Below are 15,249 nucleotides of genomic sequence, written 5' to 3' on the forward strand. Positions count from 1 at the left end.
TTGAGTCCAGCTTTGTTTGATTATACTGATTGGACTTGATTAGGAAAGCCACACACCTGTCTATATAAGACCTTACAGCTCACAGTGCATGTCAGAGCAAATGAGAATTATGAGGTCAAAGGAACTGCCTGAAGAGCTCAGAGACAGAATTGTGGCAAGGCACAGATCTGGCCACGGTTACAAAAAAATTTCTGCTGCACTTAAGGTTCCCAAGAGCACAGTGGCCTCCATTCCTTAAATGGAAGACGTTTGGGATGACCAGAACCCTTCCTAGAGCTGGCCGTCCGGCCAAACTGAGCTATCGGGGGGGAAGAGCCTTGGTGAGAGAGGTAAAGAAGAACCCAAAGATCAGTGTGGCTGAGCTCCAGAGATGCAGTCGGGAGATGGGAGAAAGTTTTAGAAAGTCAACCATCACTGCAGCCCTCCACCAGTTGGGGCTTTATGGCAGAGTGGCCCGACGGAAGCCTCTCCTCCGTGCAAGACACATGAAAGCCCGCATGGAGTTGTGAGATGGTGAGAAATAAGATTCTCTGGTCTGATGAGACCAAGATAGAACTTTTTGGCCTTAATTCTAAGCGGTATGTGTGGAGAAAACCAGGCACTGCTCATCACCTGTCCCAACAGTGAAGCATGGTGGTGGCAGCATCATGCTGTGGGGGTGTTTTTCAGCTGCAGGGACAGGACGACTGGTTGCAATTGAGGGAAAGATGAATGCGGCCAAGTACAGGGATATCCTGGATGAAAACCTTCTCCAGAGTGCTCAGGACCTCAGACTGGGCCGAAGGTTTACGTTCCAACAAGACAATGACCCTAAGCACACAGCTAAAATAACGAAGGAGTGGCTTCACAGCAACTCTGTGACTGTTCTTGAATGGCCCAGCCAGAGCCCTGACTTAAACCCAATTGAGTATCTCTGGAGAGACCTAAAAATGGCTGTCCACCAACGTTTACTATCCAACCTGACAGAACTGGAGAGGATCTGCAAGGAGGGATGGCAGAGGATCCCCAAATCCAGGTGTGAAAAACTTGTTGCATCTTTCCCAAAAAGACTCATGGCTGTATTAGATCAAAAGGGTGCTTCTACTAAATACTGAGCAAAGGGTCTGAATACTTAGGACCATGTGATATTTCAGTTTTTCTTTTTGAATAAATCTGCAAAAATGTCAACAATTCTGTGTTTTTCTGTCAATATGGGGTGCTGTGTGTACATTAATGAGGAAAAAAAATTAACTTAAATGATTTTAGCAAATGGCTGCAATATAACAAAGAGTGAAAAATTTAAGGGGGTCTGAATACTTTCCGTACCCACTGTATATACACACACATTCATTTTTAATTGATTTTAAGTTGTTTTTTCATTTACTTTTTTATTATTATAAAATAAATAAATAAATTATTTTAAATAAATTAATAGAACAAAAAAGATGAGTAATTTACCCATAAACATTTAACTACATTTCTCTCACACATACAAAGATGTCATCAATTGCAGTACGAATCTCATACTAATTGATAAAATACTGCTGACTGAATTAAAATGAATTGTATTTGCAATTTCTGAATTTCATCTAAGAAAGCAAATTCGTGGCCAAAACCGGGTACACTTGGTTTCAGACAGTCAGCAGTTTTGATGTGACTATTTTCCATTTCATCTAATTCTCACTGGTAGCATGAGCTCACAGCCAGAGCAACACATTTGCACAAACATTTGAAGAAAATACAATTCTGGTCAAGTATTCAAAATGGCAGAAGACATTTCTGTGACAGGTGGCAGTCTAGCTTCAGGCATGTGGCTGCACAAATGGGAATAGTTTAAAATGTAAAATGGGGAACTTCCTCAGCTTAATTCAGTATTGTGAATGACACTGAAGAACAGATTTCAGTGGAAAGCTTAGGATGAGAAAAGGGGAATGCGAGAGAGGAGGGCACACAGAGAGAGAACACACAATAAATCTAGGACAAACGCTGACTGCAGGGTGAAGGTTTGGAGATAAGGGAAAGAGGCTTGTACTGTCTCCAAAAATGCTGGTACCTATTGTGCAGCAGCAAACAGAGGATCAGTTGTGAGTAGCCTCTCATGCAAAGAAAAAGAGAGAGAGAGAGAGAGAGAGAGAGACTCTGAACCCAGAGAATACTGATAACAGTCATCCTATAAACACTGCACTTTATTCAGTAATTAAAGTCAACCAGATATCAAAATTACCCAGTTCACATTCTTAAAGGGATAGTTCAACTGATTTTTGAAGAATATTCAAGCAACTCTTTTCCATATGGCAGTTTAATAATGACCAAGACTGTGAAACCTGAACATTACAAAAACAATAAAAAAAAAAAAAACATTATTTAAATTGTCAATTTAACTGCATTCCAAGTCTTCTAAAGCCATCGATCTTAGAGTACCGGCTTGTGGATTGTTTTGGACACTGAGAAAAAAAAATCATTAAAATGGCCCACACTCGTAGAAAATAATAATAATAATAATAATAATACATTGTAACTGGGTGCACAAACCAAAGGCCTGTTACAGTTCTTCCAACATCCAGGTTTTATAAGAATTTTGAAGCAATTCTCAAATTAACATTAACTACAGGAGAACATTACATAATATTTAGGGATGCACGATATTATTGGAACATTATCGGCCGATAAAGGCTTATAATATAAACATCGGCCGATTTGAAAAAAAATCTTGCCGATATGTAATGTCTTGCCGATAAGACGAATAGCTCACATGTGCTCAGGGTGTGCTAGCAATGAGATCACATCAGCAGTGTGGTCATTCTTGAAGCCTGAATGGTGAATAGATTCACTGTTTTGGATCGCCGCATTTAATTTCAGAATGTGCATACAAAATGACGCGCCCGGTGTGCGATTAAACAGAGTTAACAGTTCCCAGTGCGTGCAGCAGCAGCAACAACAGCCTCCGCCGGAACCTAATGCTCGTCCGGTATGGCCTTTTATTTATTTAGGGGACGCTTTAGGCCTGCTTGCAAATAACATTAAGATTCTTGTGTTTCTGAATAAGTAAAGCAGTAATTGATGTCATAAAATCATGAGTCTATTTTGATTTAAAGGTCCGACGCTATAGCTTACATAAAAATCACATGTAAATTAAATTTAAAAAAATGACACTTGTAAATCAAATAATTTAATGTATACAGATTTATTCATTATTATGTAATATATTTTTTCAAATGGATTACGAAAACTTAAATAGAAGGAGCTCTAATTTTCTTTTTTTATTATTTGTACACAGCTCTTTTGCTTTAGACCACCTATTGATGGTACATCCACAAACAAAATGTTAAGGTTTCAACTGCATCTGTCTGGTGAGGAAAAACAGCAGAGATCAGAGATTGATTTTATTATAGTTATTTTTAAAGCTTCCAATGTACTCTCATTAAAAAAATTAACTTTAATAATGTTTATTAGTTCTAATAAATAAGTTTTTGCTCAAAACTAACCAAAATTAAAAATAATTTGTCTATAATTTCTGCACAGGAGATACTTGGTATTAACAACAAAAGTAAATATATCGGTATTGGCATTGGCTATCGGCCAAAATTATTTGAAAAATATCGGCATATCGGATATCAGCAAAAATCTAAAATCGTGGATCCCTAATAATATTTACATTATATAACTTGACAAATTAATCATATGACTTCAGACAAATTGAAATGAAAGTTGCATGGGCAAATAAATATATAAATATTTTACATGCACTGTACAAATAAAACAATAATTCTGTAAAATAGTTCAACATTTTTACAGAACAGCCTGAATTTTTTGTTTAAAACTGTAATTTACAAAAAAAACAACGCTGCTACTAAAATCTGTTTTGTACCTTAAACATATATTGACAACCACCATAATAACAAAGGTGGTAAAGAGAAAGCCATAATCACAAATCAAGCCACAAATCAAAGTCCATCACAAGTAACCTTTCCACAAACAGGGGTAAATACTAATATTCAGAATGTACACAATGTTATAAATGCAAACAAAAAACACCATCATGGTAACAGACAACACTAAAATAACAGAATAAACATTAATTAACCAATTAAGTTTTTCTACTGTAAATAAGATTTTTTTTCTTTTCTGTAAATGTACATGAACTTACAAGACTTACAGGCTGGATCTCTTACAGTTACAGTCCCTGTAAAGGAACTTACTGTTAACCAGTTGGTTTTTACTGCAGCACATTTACAGTCTATTACCATTAAAATTACAGAATTTTAGGAATGTAAATTTGGAACAACATGATTAATTCATCCTGGTCTTATTTTGAATTATTCATTGGTGCATGTTACTCCAAAGAAAGAGTAATAACTGTTTTCTAAAAGAGCAATAACTGTAAATCAGTAAACCTAGCAGTTTTCTTGGATGTGAAGTCGTAAATGAATGCTATGATAAGTTTGAACAAAACACAAGATTGCCATTATGAGCATGCACAAGGTCAGGGTGGGGTTATCATATGCAAAATTGTGTTTTATATCTGTGGCCAAAGTGTCCTTCTGCACCACTATCCACAAATTCTCATAAGCATTTCTTTCTAATCTTTCAGTATGAGTGTTTTCTGGAAAACAGATCCAAATGATTAGTAGAATTTGTTTAAAGTACAAACCACACCACCAAGGAATATGAACTACTTTGTAATCATTTCTAATAGCAAGCAAACACTCATTTACTACAAAGTAAACTGATTGATAGACTCCTTATCCTGCTGAGAAAGAACAGAGGAAGAAGTGGACTCCTTATGTGACAAGAAAAACAATTTCGTAAACGACAAAAGATTAGGTTCGTGGAAAAGGGCTGTCATTAGCATCTCAATGGAGAGTGCTGTCGACTGCAAATTGCATTCAAGATTCAGATTATACATTTTCATGAGCAATTAACAGCAGCAAATACAACTGCAACTAGAAAAATAAATATAATACATTACAAATATGAGTATACAATATAAAACATTTTATATGTCTAATTTTCTAATCAAGCAATAAGACACAAGAGGCTGTGGTATATATCGCATGTAGTCATTATGCGCAGTGAAGCACCTGCAATCCATTTAGCTGAGATTATATTCACAATATAGAAAGAATAAAAAGGTCACTGCATAATAAAAATATTAAGGACTCAAATTTGACTTAAATATTATTGAATAAAGAAATGAGTTAAAGAAAATAAGAGTTCCAAAGCAAAAGAAAAATATTAGCTCTTATAAATGTACTAACTTTATATTTGTGATAATAACTTTATATTATTTAAAAAATAATAATAAATTTAAGCAAATTTTAAGCAAGTCAAAATAATTGAAATGTGATTAAGTAATTTTTCAGACCTTTAATATACTAAACGTGACATGCTTAATGTGACTTAATTATTGTGACTATTATCATTATTATTATTATTATTATTTTCCAAGAATTTAATTCTTTTTGAGGCTTTTGTCTTTACTGTGCTATTAGGACAGTTGAATCACCATCACATTTTTGACATTTGCCATCTATAAAAAAATAAAATAAATATAATTGTCCCAAATATCATCACTGACGTCTCAGACACAAACACTATTAGGTTTTTACTTGGTTTCTATGGGTGTTACGCACTAATATACACAGTGTCTAGGTTCACATCAGCAGCTACTGTATCATGTATTTTAGTATGGTTGGAATGCTGTACTGACCAATCAGCATCCAGGATTTTAACCATCCATTTTAAATGGTAGATTTTGTCTGTGCACATACTAACTTTAACTGTATCTAAGGTCAAGGTGCACCTCATTAAATATTATCTGATGACTATTTCAGCTCACTCCCATTTAGACATTTTTCCTCCAAAAAATGATGAAATCCCAGTGAAAGGCTTCCTTAAATATTGGAGAATGTGCTCCAGGTGCGACCATTGTTACTTAGCAAATTAAATTATAGCTCTGCTCTGCGGGTGCACAATGAGAAATGCTCCCATGCTTATCTGATCACAGTTTCTTTTATGACAAAATTATGATGGACCACTGCTGAAAATAACATTTATGCTAGGAAATTATCCTGAACCTGAGGGCATGAAAGGCTTGGAAAAAGAAATGTGTGATAAGTCTGTGTATTCATAAATACCACAGTCTTTTTTATCAAGGCAATATCTAGAGAGGCAGACAGTAATATCTAGGCTGCTGTTTTGCACGTGGAGGAAGGCTTCAGATCAGTGTGTGGATAACAAGCCCAGTCTCATGGTTTATACAAAGGTATTTGTACTGTACGAAACAGTCACTACTAAAGATGGGGAAAAAAACTGTGTCATAAACAAAAAAAATGAATATAAGTACTGCTTCAATGATTACAGAAATTTTACATATTAGAAATTACAAAGATTTTAAAGGGCAATCTTGCCCAAATTGGCAGCAGAAGTCACACACAACAGAATTATTATTATTATTATTTTTTTTTTTTGAGAAAATCATTTAAGGGCTGAATGACTTGAGGGGGGAAAAAACAACTTTCAAAAATGTGGGTGTTCATGCTTTATTTACTTTTTATAAGAACCAACTCAAACTTCTTTTAGTAACTACTTCAAAAATGTCTTTCCACCTGAGTTTCATATGCCACATTCCCACTGTTTTGGCCAATTCAATATGACTATAAAATTATAATAATTATTTTTGTACTGATTATTATAAAAAAAATAATAATTAAATAGGAAAGATATAGTAATAATACTGTAAAATAAATACACTCTCAGAAATAAAGGTACAACAGCTGTCACTGGGGTGGTACCATTTCAATATGTACACTTTAAGTACCAATATGTACCTTTGAGGTAGGCCTGTCGCGATAATTAAATAACCGTCTAATCGCGATTATTTGGTCTAGATTATTGTGCTTTTTATACGGCACAAGGGGGAGTCATACACCAAAAGAAAAATAAGAGCACCAGTTTGCTTTTCATGCACTGTATAGCCTATATCAGTGTTTCCCAATCCCAGTCCTGGAGAACCTCCCCACCAATGCACACTTTTGTTGCACTCTCTTTTCTGACACATACATTTAAAGTCTTGGAGTCTTTACTAATGAGCTGAATCAGGTGTGTTTAATTAGGGAAACAAGTCAAATGTGCTGTGTTGGAGGTTCTCCAGGACCAGGATTGGAAACCACTGGCCTATATCATCTGAAGCCATCCCATATCTTAATGTGAGGGACAGAATTGTATTTACATTGTTAAATTTAAGTTTACAGAAAGTCATCTTCCTTCTGCTGCAGCTGCCAGTCATTCTGCGCTCAGCATTCAAACAGCACGTCACGTTCAGTTATGACAGCCAGCACGGTAAAACTCTCTCTCCAAGATGATATATTCCCATTATAATACTTGATGTGTAGATAAAGGTCTGGGGATTCGCATAAAATGACATCTTGCTGGAGTTCATTGCTCTCTCATTTCTCTTCTTTTTGTTTGTACCGTATGGAGTCCAACGCGCTGACTTGTGTTGCTTCAAGTGCACCATTTTGCACCCTGGATGTGCATAAGAGCTTTGATTATTAGAAGCCTTTCTTTTTCTCATGATTTCCATCTTATTTTCATGAATGTATTTTGTAAGAATATAAATAGTTAACAGAATAAACCTGTTTAAATTGTATAATGTGCTCTAAAGATTTTTTTTTTCCAATATATTGTTTTTGCTGCTAAATTATACAGTCAGATAGTTTAATTTCATAGCTTATATATTTTTATTCAAATGTAGTTTTTCTCTGTAATGAGGAAGTGAGTATTTAGTGGAAAAGAGTGACTATTAGTTCCACAAACACAGTATTGATATTATGTAGTGGTGTAGAAAAAAAAAATAGTGCTGGTGTTGGTAGAATTTGGAATACTCTATGTAATCTTACACTGCAAAATAATAACTCAAAAAAGATTAAAAGATAGCATCATAATTATTTACTGAACCTTTAAATTAATCACAATTATATAATGAAAGTCATAAAAAAACACACAGTTAATCATCATAATCGTCAAAGCCCTAAAACAGACAATTAATCGCAATTACATGACTATTTTTAGACAATTAATCGTCAGCCAAATTTCATAATCGTTACAGCCCTACTTTAAGGTACCAAAATGGACCCTTTTGGTACAAATATGTACCTTTTGAAAAGGTACTGCCCCAGTGACAGCTGTTGTACTTATCTCAGTTATTTCTGAGAGTGTACTGTAAAAGAATGAGTAATACAAATAATTAATAATCGTTTCATTTCAGTGTAAAATTACAATACTAATATTTACAATTTAATTTCTTCATTTTCAAACAGTAAACCACAGATCGTTTATTTGACATGCTGCCAGCAAATAAAACATCTCAATCTACAATGAACTGCCCCTGTGCTCATGGGAACTATTGAAACCAAATCAACTGAGTCGTAAATTAAGTAATTTGGGCAAGACCATGTTGGAAGTGCCACTCCAAGAAATTAACATAGGCCTAATTTTTTTCTCGTTCATACACGTTATTTTTTACGACAAACAAATATGAATGCATTAATGCATTGGGACACAAATACTTTAATATGTTTACATGGCCAGTGTAAACCAACTTTTTCAAACTTATTTTATGGTTGTTGTGTACAAAACCTCCCATGGGTTTAAAATAATTTTCATAAAACACAACCTAAAAATAGAGAAAAGTAAAACAAAGCCCTTGGGCCAGAACTGTCAAGCTCAACTTAATCAATGCAGTAATGTTTTTGGCGTCATTAGCCACATCTGAATTGGCTTGTAGGGAGAAATAATCTGGAAATGTGATTTCTGCTTTGTTCATAACAGGCTCTTTAAACATTTCACAGACCATTATACAAATCTCATTTTGACTCATACTAGAACTGCGGTGCTTCAGAGAAATGTTTAATAGTTATAGATCTATTGCCCTTGGAAGAGAAAGAAATAATGAAAATATAAACAAAATGTAAGTGCCTATGGGCAGACAATGGTCTATTCCAAATCATAGTGAAATTTCTGACTACTGCCTTGTATGGCAGCACTGTAATAGAGATGGAATCTCATAAGTGACAGATTTAAAACAACATAGGAAGTTGAATGCTCAACATAGACAGCAACTCAATAGTTCTCCAAACAGGTGACAATAGTTTAGCAATAGAAGTTTACAATCCACTGACAGCATCAGGCACAGCAGGGCACTTTTTTAATATCATCACAGTGCCTAATAAGCATAATTAAGGTTTGTAATAGTTTTAGTTTTTTTTGCATGTTGCTCTCTAAAATAAACATTTCTAATAACAGATAAACACTCTAACTAAAACACTCTAAAATCTGTAAAACGGGGCACTATGTAATTATGTTAATGTTCTTATGAAGACATTTTTTGTTATGTTTTAGGGTAAACTTAACCAATAATGTCATGGCAGAATTTTTCAGTTATTTATGTATTTATTTTAATACAGTGAATATAAAGGCCAGACCAAAGAATCAGCTGCTAAAAATAGTTAAAATCATAAACACATGAGACGACAACTCGTATTCATAGAAGCCTAATGAAAACCTAAGTGGGTTGCCACATGGTCGCCACAAAACTACATGACTAGCCAAAAACTACTCGGTAGTATATTGGTAACCACTCTGTTATTGGACGCTTTCATTAGAAGAAAAAAAGTATTATGGTTCACTGTAACTGGCACATTTCAACAATAGCATTCGTAAGCGAAACCACATTTTGGGTCAACTAGTTGTCAGTATAAGTCCAAGTCTGCCCAGCCCAACATACACACTAAAGAAAAAAAAAAATAATAATAAAAAATAAAACGTCTAAACACTTTTACATTCAGCATTTATTTTCGTATTTCCTGTCATTAAATTGCAAAGAATTAAATCAGCCATCAGCCACTCTATTCTCCAAATTTCAGTATCAGCCATTCAAAAATAATCAAAACTAAACTAGAATAAAGCAGAAATAAAAATCAGTGGCCCACCACTTGTCATATTATACAATTCAATGCATTTAGGCAAAGTGAAATGTTTGCCCAGTGCATAAAGACAAAAATAAACTTTGCTAAACTTCTTTCAAGTCAGTGAGAAGTACTTCTTGTTCACGACCGTTTTGTGTGCGTAAGAGAAAAAGAAAAACAGAAAGATAAATGGGCGTAGTGCGTGTATGTTCGTTTGTTTGAGACGGAGCACTTTGACATGATTCTGGGTTTTGACATCAGTTGGGAACATGAGATATAAAGGGTATGATGCGTGATTCAGTGCGGTTCTGTACGCATGTTAGTCTCTCGCTCACTATAGAGTTTGATTTCCCATGGGCCCAGTGCTTATTTCAAGGATTTGGTCTTCTCATCCCTCATCCTGCAACATGCTTGTCTGGGGTTAATGCGTTTCTACCAGAGGAGGTGTCACAATCTCACTGGAGCCACGTATTTAGTCAACAATAAAAATGGCTTATATGGCAATTTTTCTGCAAGCTATTCTGCTATCTCCTCCTGAGCTTCCTACTGGGTATTCTAACGCTGCAGACAAGTTAGTTGTTAATACAAAAAAATGACAAAAACTCTGACTATCTGAACGTTCAAGGTGAAGTGTGTCATTTCTACATTACTAGAGGCACCAAACGGAATTGCATTATTGAGTTTTCCAAACCTTTAGTCTTCTATTGTTGGTTTGCTCGTAGGAGAAACAACAAAAAAGTAGGAGAAAAATAGTTGAAACAGTCATACAGGTTTGGAACGACATGAGAGTAATCTAGAAAAGAAAAAAAAGGTTGCCAAGACAAACTTTAAAGGAACACTCCACTATTTTTGAAAATAGGCTCATTTTCCAACTCCCCTAGAGTTAAACAGTTGAGTTTTACCTTTTTCGAATCCATTCAGCCGATCTCGGGTCTGGCGGTAGCACTTTTAGCTGTAGCTTAGCATAGATCATTGAATCCGATTAGACCATTAGCATCTCGCTCAAAAATGACCAAAGAGTTTCTATATTTTTCCTATTTAAAACTTGACTCTTCTGTTACATCGTGTACTAAGACCGGTGAAAAATGAAAAGTTGCGATTTTTTTAGGCCGATATGGCTAGAAACTATACTCTCATATAGTAAATGAGCCTATTTTCAAAAATTGAAAAATGAGCCTATTTGAAAAATGAGCCTATTTTCAAAAATAGTGGAGTGTTCCTTTAATGTTGAGTTTAGAAAGCCTGGCCAGAAAGTTTGAAGTAGTTTTAAAAGCTTAAATGGTAAAGGTTTTAAAGCCACGCAATACCCATGCGATACACAGAGGTCTCTACATGTTTCTGGCATGTTTTAGTTTTTTGCTAGCATGTCGCTAGTAGTTGACACCATTAGGGGTGTCCGATATCGTCTATGGTAATATCGTAATTGTTGTTTAAATGATATGCAATTTGACATTATTGAGTATATCGCAAAAACCAAACAAGAACACACCCAGAGAGTGCACGCTTACACTAGGAGATGGTTAGACTACTGCACAAGCACACTTAGAGTTCATGCTTTCACTGTGTGATTTAGTCTATTAAAATACATTCAGAATTCCCCCAAAATTCAAGATAGGGGGAAAATATGCCCCCGTATGACTTTTATATTTATATAATCTGATATAGTTAATATCACATGAAGAGTACAGTTTTTTCTCTAAATATCAGCACGATTGCAAATGTGATATTGATTTGATGAACAGTTCAATAAACAACAAGTTAATAAGTGACTTAGGCATACATTTTAGACAACAATTCTTGTTTTTGCTGTATTTTGACAACGAAAATAGTTTGTAGAAGCAACAGCAGAACTGTTTTGCATCTCTGAGCAACACACAACGGTGTTTCGTTACTGAATCAATCAAATCGGTTGAAAGAATGACTCAATGACTCTCATGCAGTGATTCTGTATGTAGTTCAATACAGATGAAATTAATAGTAATAGTAAAAGTATGTAATAGTAGACACCTACTATTTAAAGTATATTTTCCCCAAGATCATTTCAAACATCAGTATTCAAGTTTTTTTTTTTTTTTTTTACATCAAAACATTATTTATGCATTTGTAACAGCAGGTTAGCTGCATTCATGTACTGCATTAAACAGTCTTTGTAAAGGCATCTAAATGCAGCTTCATTATCAAAAGCATATCAAAAGCTTTGGGAGTCAGCTGTCCACGGTAGTCCTAAACCTGCCAAAATACCAGCACAATAATACGCTCATTTATTTAGGGAAATCTATTCTTGTAAGGTTAATAAAACTGTTGTAATGAAGACATGTTTAACACATTGCTAACATGTTTTAGCTTGTTGATGAACACTGTATGGACAAAAACAGTTGAAAAAATTCATACAGGTTTAGAACGAAATGAGAGTAAATGATTCATTTTGGGTAATAACCTACCCTTGTAAGGTTACTAAAACTGTTGTAATAATCTAGATTGAAACCTGGTTGCCATTCATGAACATGTCAGCGTTTTGCCAGGCATCAAATCAAAGTAGTTTGGAAACATGATTGTCTGTTGACTGATCTCAGTGCCTAACGGACTGGCAGTTTTGCCAGGTTTTCCGGCAGAGTGTGGAAGGACAGGAAGAAACATATGGCTGTCAGTGTCACTCTAACACTTCAACATATGATGGCTGAAACTGAAAAAAAAACTCCCAGTCGCAATGCTAGCTTTGCTGTACAAGCCAACTGGAGAGGTGTATCAAGAGCAAACATGTTCTACATCTTTTTGGGAGGTGAAAAAACAGCAGGGTCACACTTTTACATGACCGTCATAGAAATGAGAACCATGTTGAGGCACCACGGAGGTCTCCAGGGAAGACAATCACTGTTGTACTTAGAGGCAGCTTCTACTGTCTTCAAAACAATGAATACAGTCAGAGACAGAATGAGCACAGACAGGTTTGATCTCTCTATTACTCCTCTAGACACAAAAATACTATACTGTAAAATAAATTTAAAGCTTTTTTATCATAATAACTGACACCACTTTGAACACTGTTGATTTTCAGTGACTTCTACAGGTACAAATATACTCTGATCAGACCTACAAGACAGTGGATCCCTCTTTCTCATAGTTAAGACTTTGAATGTCGCCATCATCCATCCAGAATGATGGCTAAAAGATATGGCGTATCACCCACAGCCACGATTATTCTTAGAGGAATGTGGGAACTTCATAGTCAACTTCAAACTGACTCAGGAGGGATATTTCTGATGTGATGAGCAGCTTGGAACCAGTCTGCAAGCTATTTACGGAGTTCTGGGTATGTAAAAATGTTGTTCTCGAACCTTTCCCACAGTCGTCTTGTCTAATGATTTGACAGAGACATGATGGTTGTCATGAACGGAAGTGTCATTCTTTCAGCAGTGCAACCCTTTAATTTTTATACACCACCCTTCACCTTTTTTTACCAAATAAATAAGGGTTACGTAAAGAAAATGAGAAGGAAAAAGAGCATATTGCCTTAATAAGCAAAGCTAATGTACGATCACACGCTGACTGAGCTGTCCTTATAATCTTTAATTCAGATCTCTGGCAGACAGCTGTGAGGTGTTTGAGGATTAAAGACATGGTTTCACAGTTGTGGAAGGATCTGGCAATACTGTGCAACTGCATGTCCTGTGAAAAGCGTATAATGTCTTATAAAGCTCTATATAAAACGGCCAGTAAACTTTATTCATTCCTAAGTTTTAGTTCCCCCAGGGCCTAGAGGCAATAATGGCCCATTCTCTCAACTCAATCAAACTGTCTGGGCCAAAAAAAAAAAAAAAAGGTACAGCACACGTTTAGTTAACACCTAGCAATATAAATATGCACTTACTTTAAAGGTGGAATTTCCCTGCTCCTTTAATATACATTCACAATGCAAAGCTCCTTCACAGTTCATCCAGAACATTAAAGATAACTAAGCAACAAAGCTGGGTCATTCAGAAATAGTCCAAGCATAAGATGTCACAACTATGAGGAAATTAGCATTACAACCGTGTCAATGTATTTTCAGCATTATCATTACAGTTGTCACGATAACAGATTTTTTACTACATGATTATCATGGCCAAAAAAATAGCAAAAAATACAAGCAGATGATATTCTTTGCTAGCATGGCACATTATGCCTTTGAGGGTGGATGTGTGTGAAGGTACATTGTCATGACTTTTATATTATATTTTTATTATGTTTATAGTATGTTGATTTTTCTATGGATTGTTTTAAGTATGGATTACTGAATTACCTGTCTGCACAACTAATTTACCTTCGGGTATTAATAAAGAAACCTTGAAAATAATTAATGATAATGTTAAGCCAAAGGCCCAGACGGTGTCTCTCCAGCCTGCCTCAAAGCTTGTGCTGTCCAGCTGTCATTCATCTTCACACTGATTTTCAACAGATCACTGGAGCTGTGTGAAGTCCCCTCCTGCTTCAAACACTCCACTATCAGCCCTGTATCCAAGAAACCAAAAATCACGGGTCTAAATGACTACAGACCTGTTGCTTTAACGTCTGTGGTGATGAAGTCATTTGAGAGACTGGTGTTAGCCTAATTGAAGGACATTACGGGACCCTTTCTGGACTCCCTGCAGTTTGCTTACCGAGCAAACAGGTTTGTGGATGATGCAGTCAACATGGGACTGCATTACATCCTCCAACATCTGGACAAACCAGGGACTTATGTGAGGATCCTGTTTGTGGACTTCAGCTCCGCTTTCAACACCATCATCCCGGATACCCTCCTGATTAAACTGACACAGCTCTCTGTACCCACCTCCATCTGTCAGTGGATCATAAGCGTCCTGACAGACAGGCAGCAGCTACTGAGGCTGGGAAAACTCACATCCAACACCTGCACCATCAGCACTGGAGCTCCTCGGGGGTCTGTACTCTCCCCACTGCTCTTTTCCCCCTACACAAAAGACTGCACCCTCTAAAGACCCCTCTGTCAAGCTCCTGAAGCTTTCAGAAGACACCACAGTCATCGGCCTCATCCAGGATGGTGAGGAGTCTGCTTACAGACAAAATGTTGAGCAACTGGCTGTCTGGTGCAGTCACAATAACCTGGAGCTTCACATGCTCAAAACTATGAAGATGATTGTGGACTTTAGAAGAAACCCCCCTGCACTCCCCCCACTCACCATCATGAACAGCACTGTGGCAACAGTGGAGTCATTCAGATTCCCGGGCACCACCAACTCACGGCACCTGAAGTGGGATAATCACATTGACTTCATTGTGAAAAAGGCCCAGCAGAGGTTGTACT

The sequence above is a fragment of the Sinocyclocheilus grahami genome, unplaced genomic scaffold, assembly GCF_001515645.1.
Source record: "Sinocyclocheilus grahami isolate Dianchi unplaced genomic scaffold, SAMN03320097.WGS_v1.1 scaffold781.1, whole genome shotgun sequence".
NCBI lineage: Eukaryota > Metazoa > Chordata > Actinopteri > Cypriniformes > Cyprinidae > Sinocyclocheilus > Sinocyclocheilus grahami.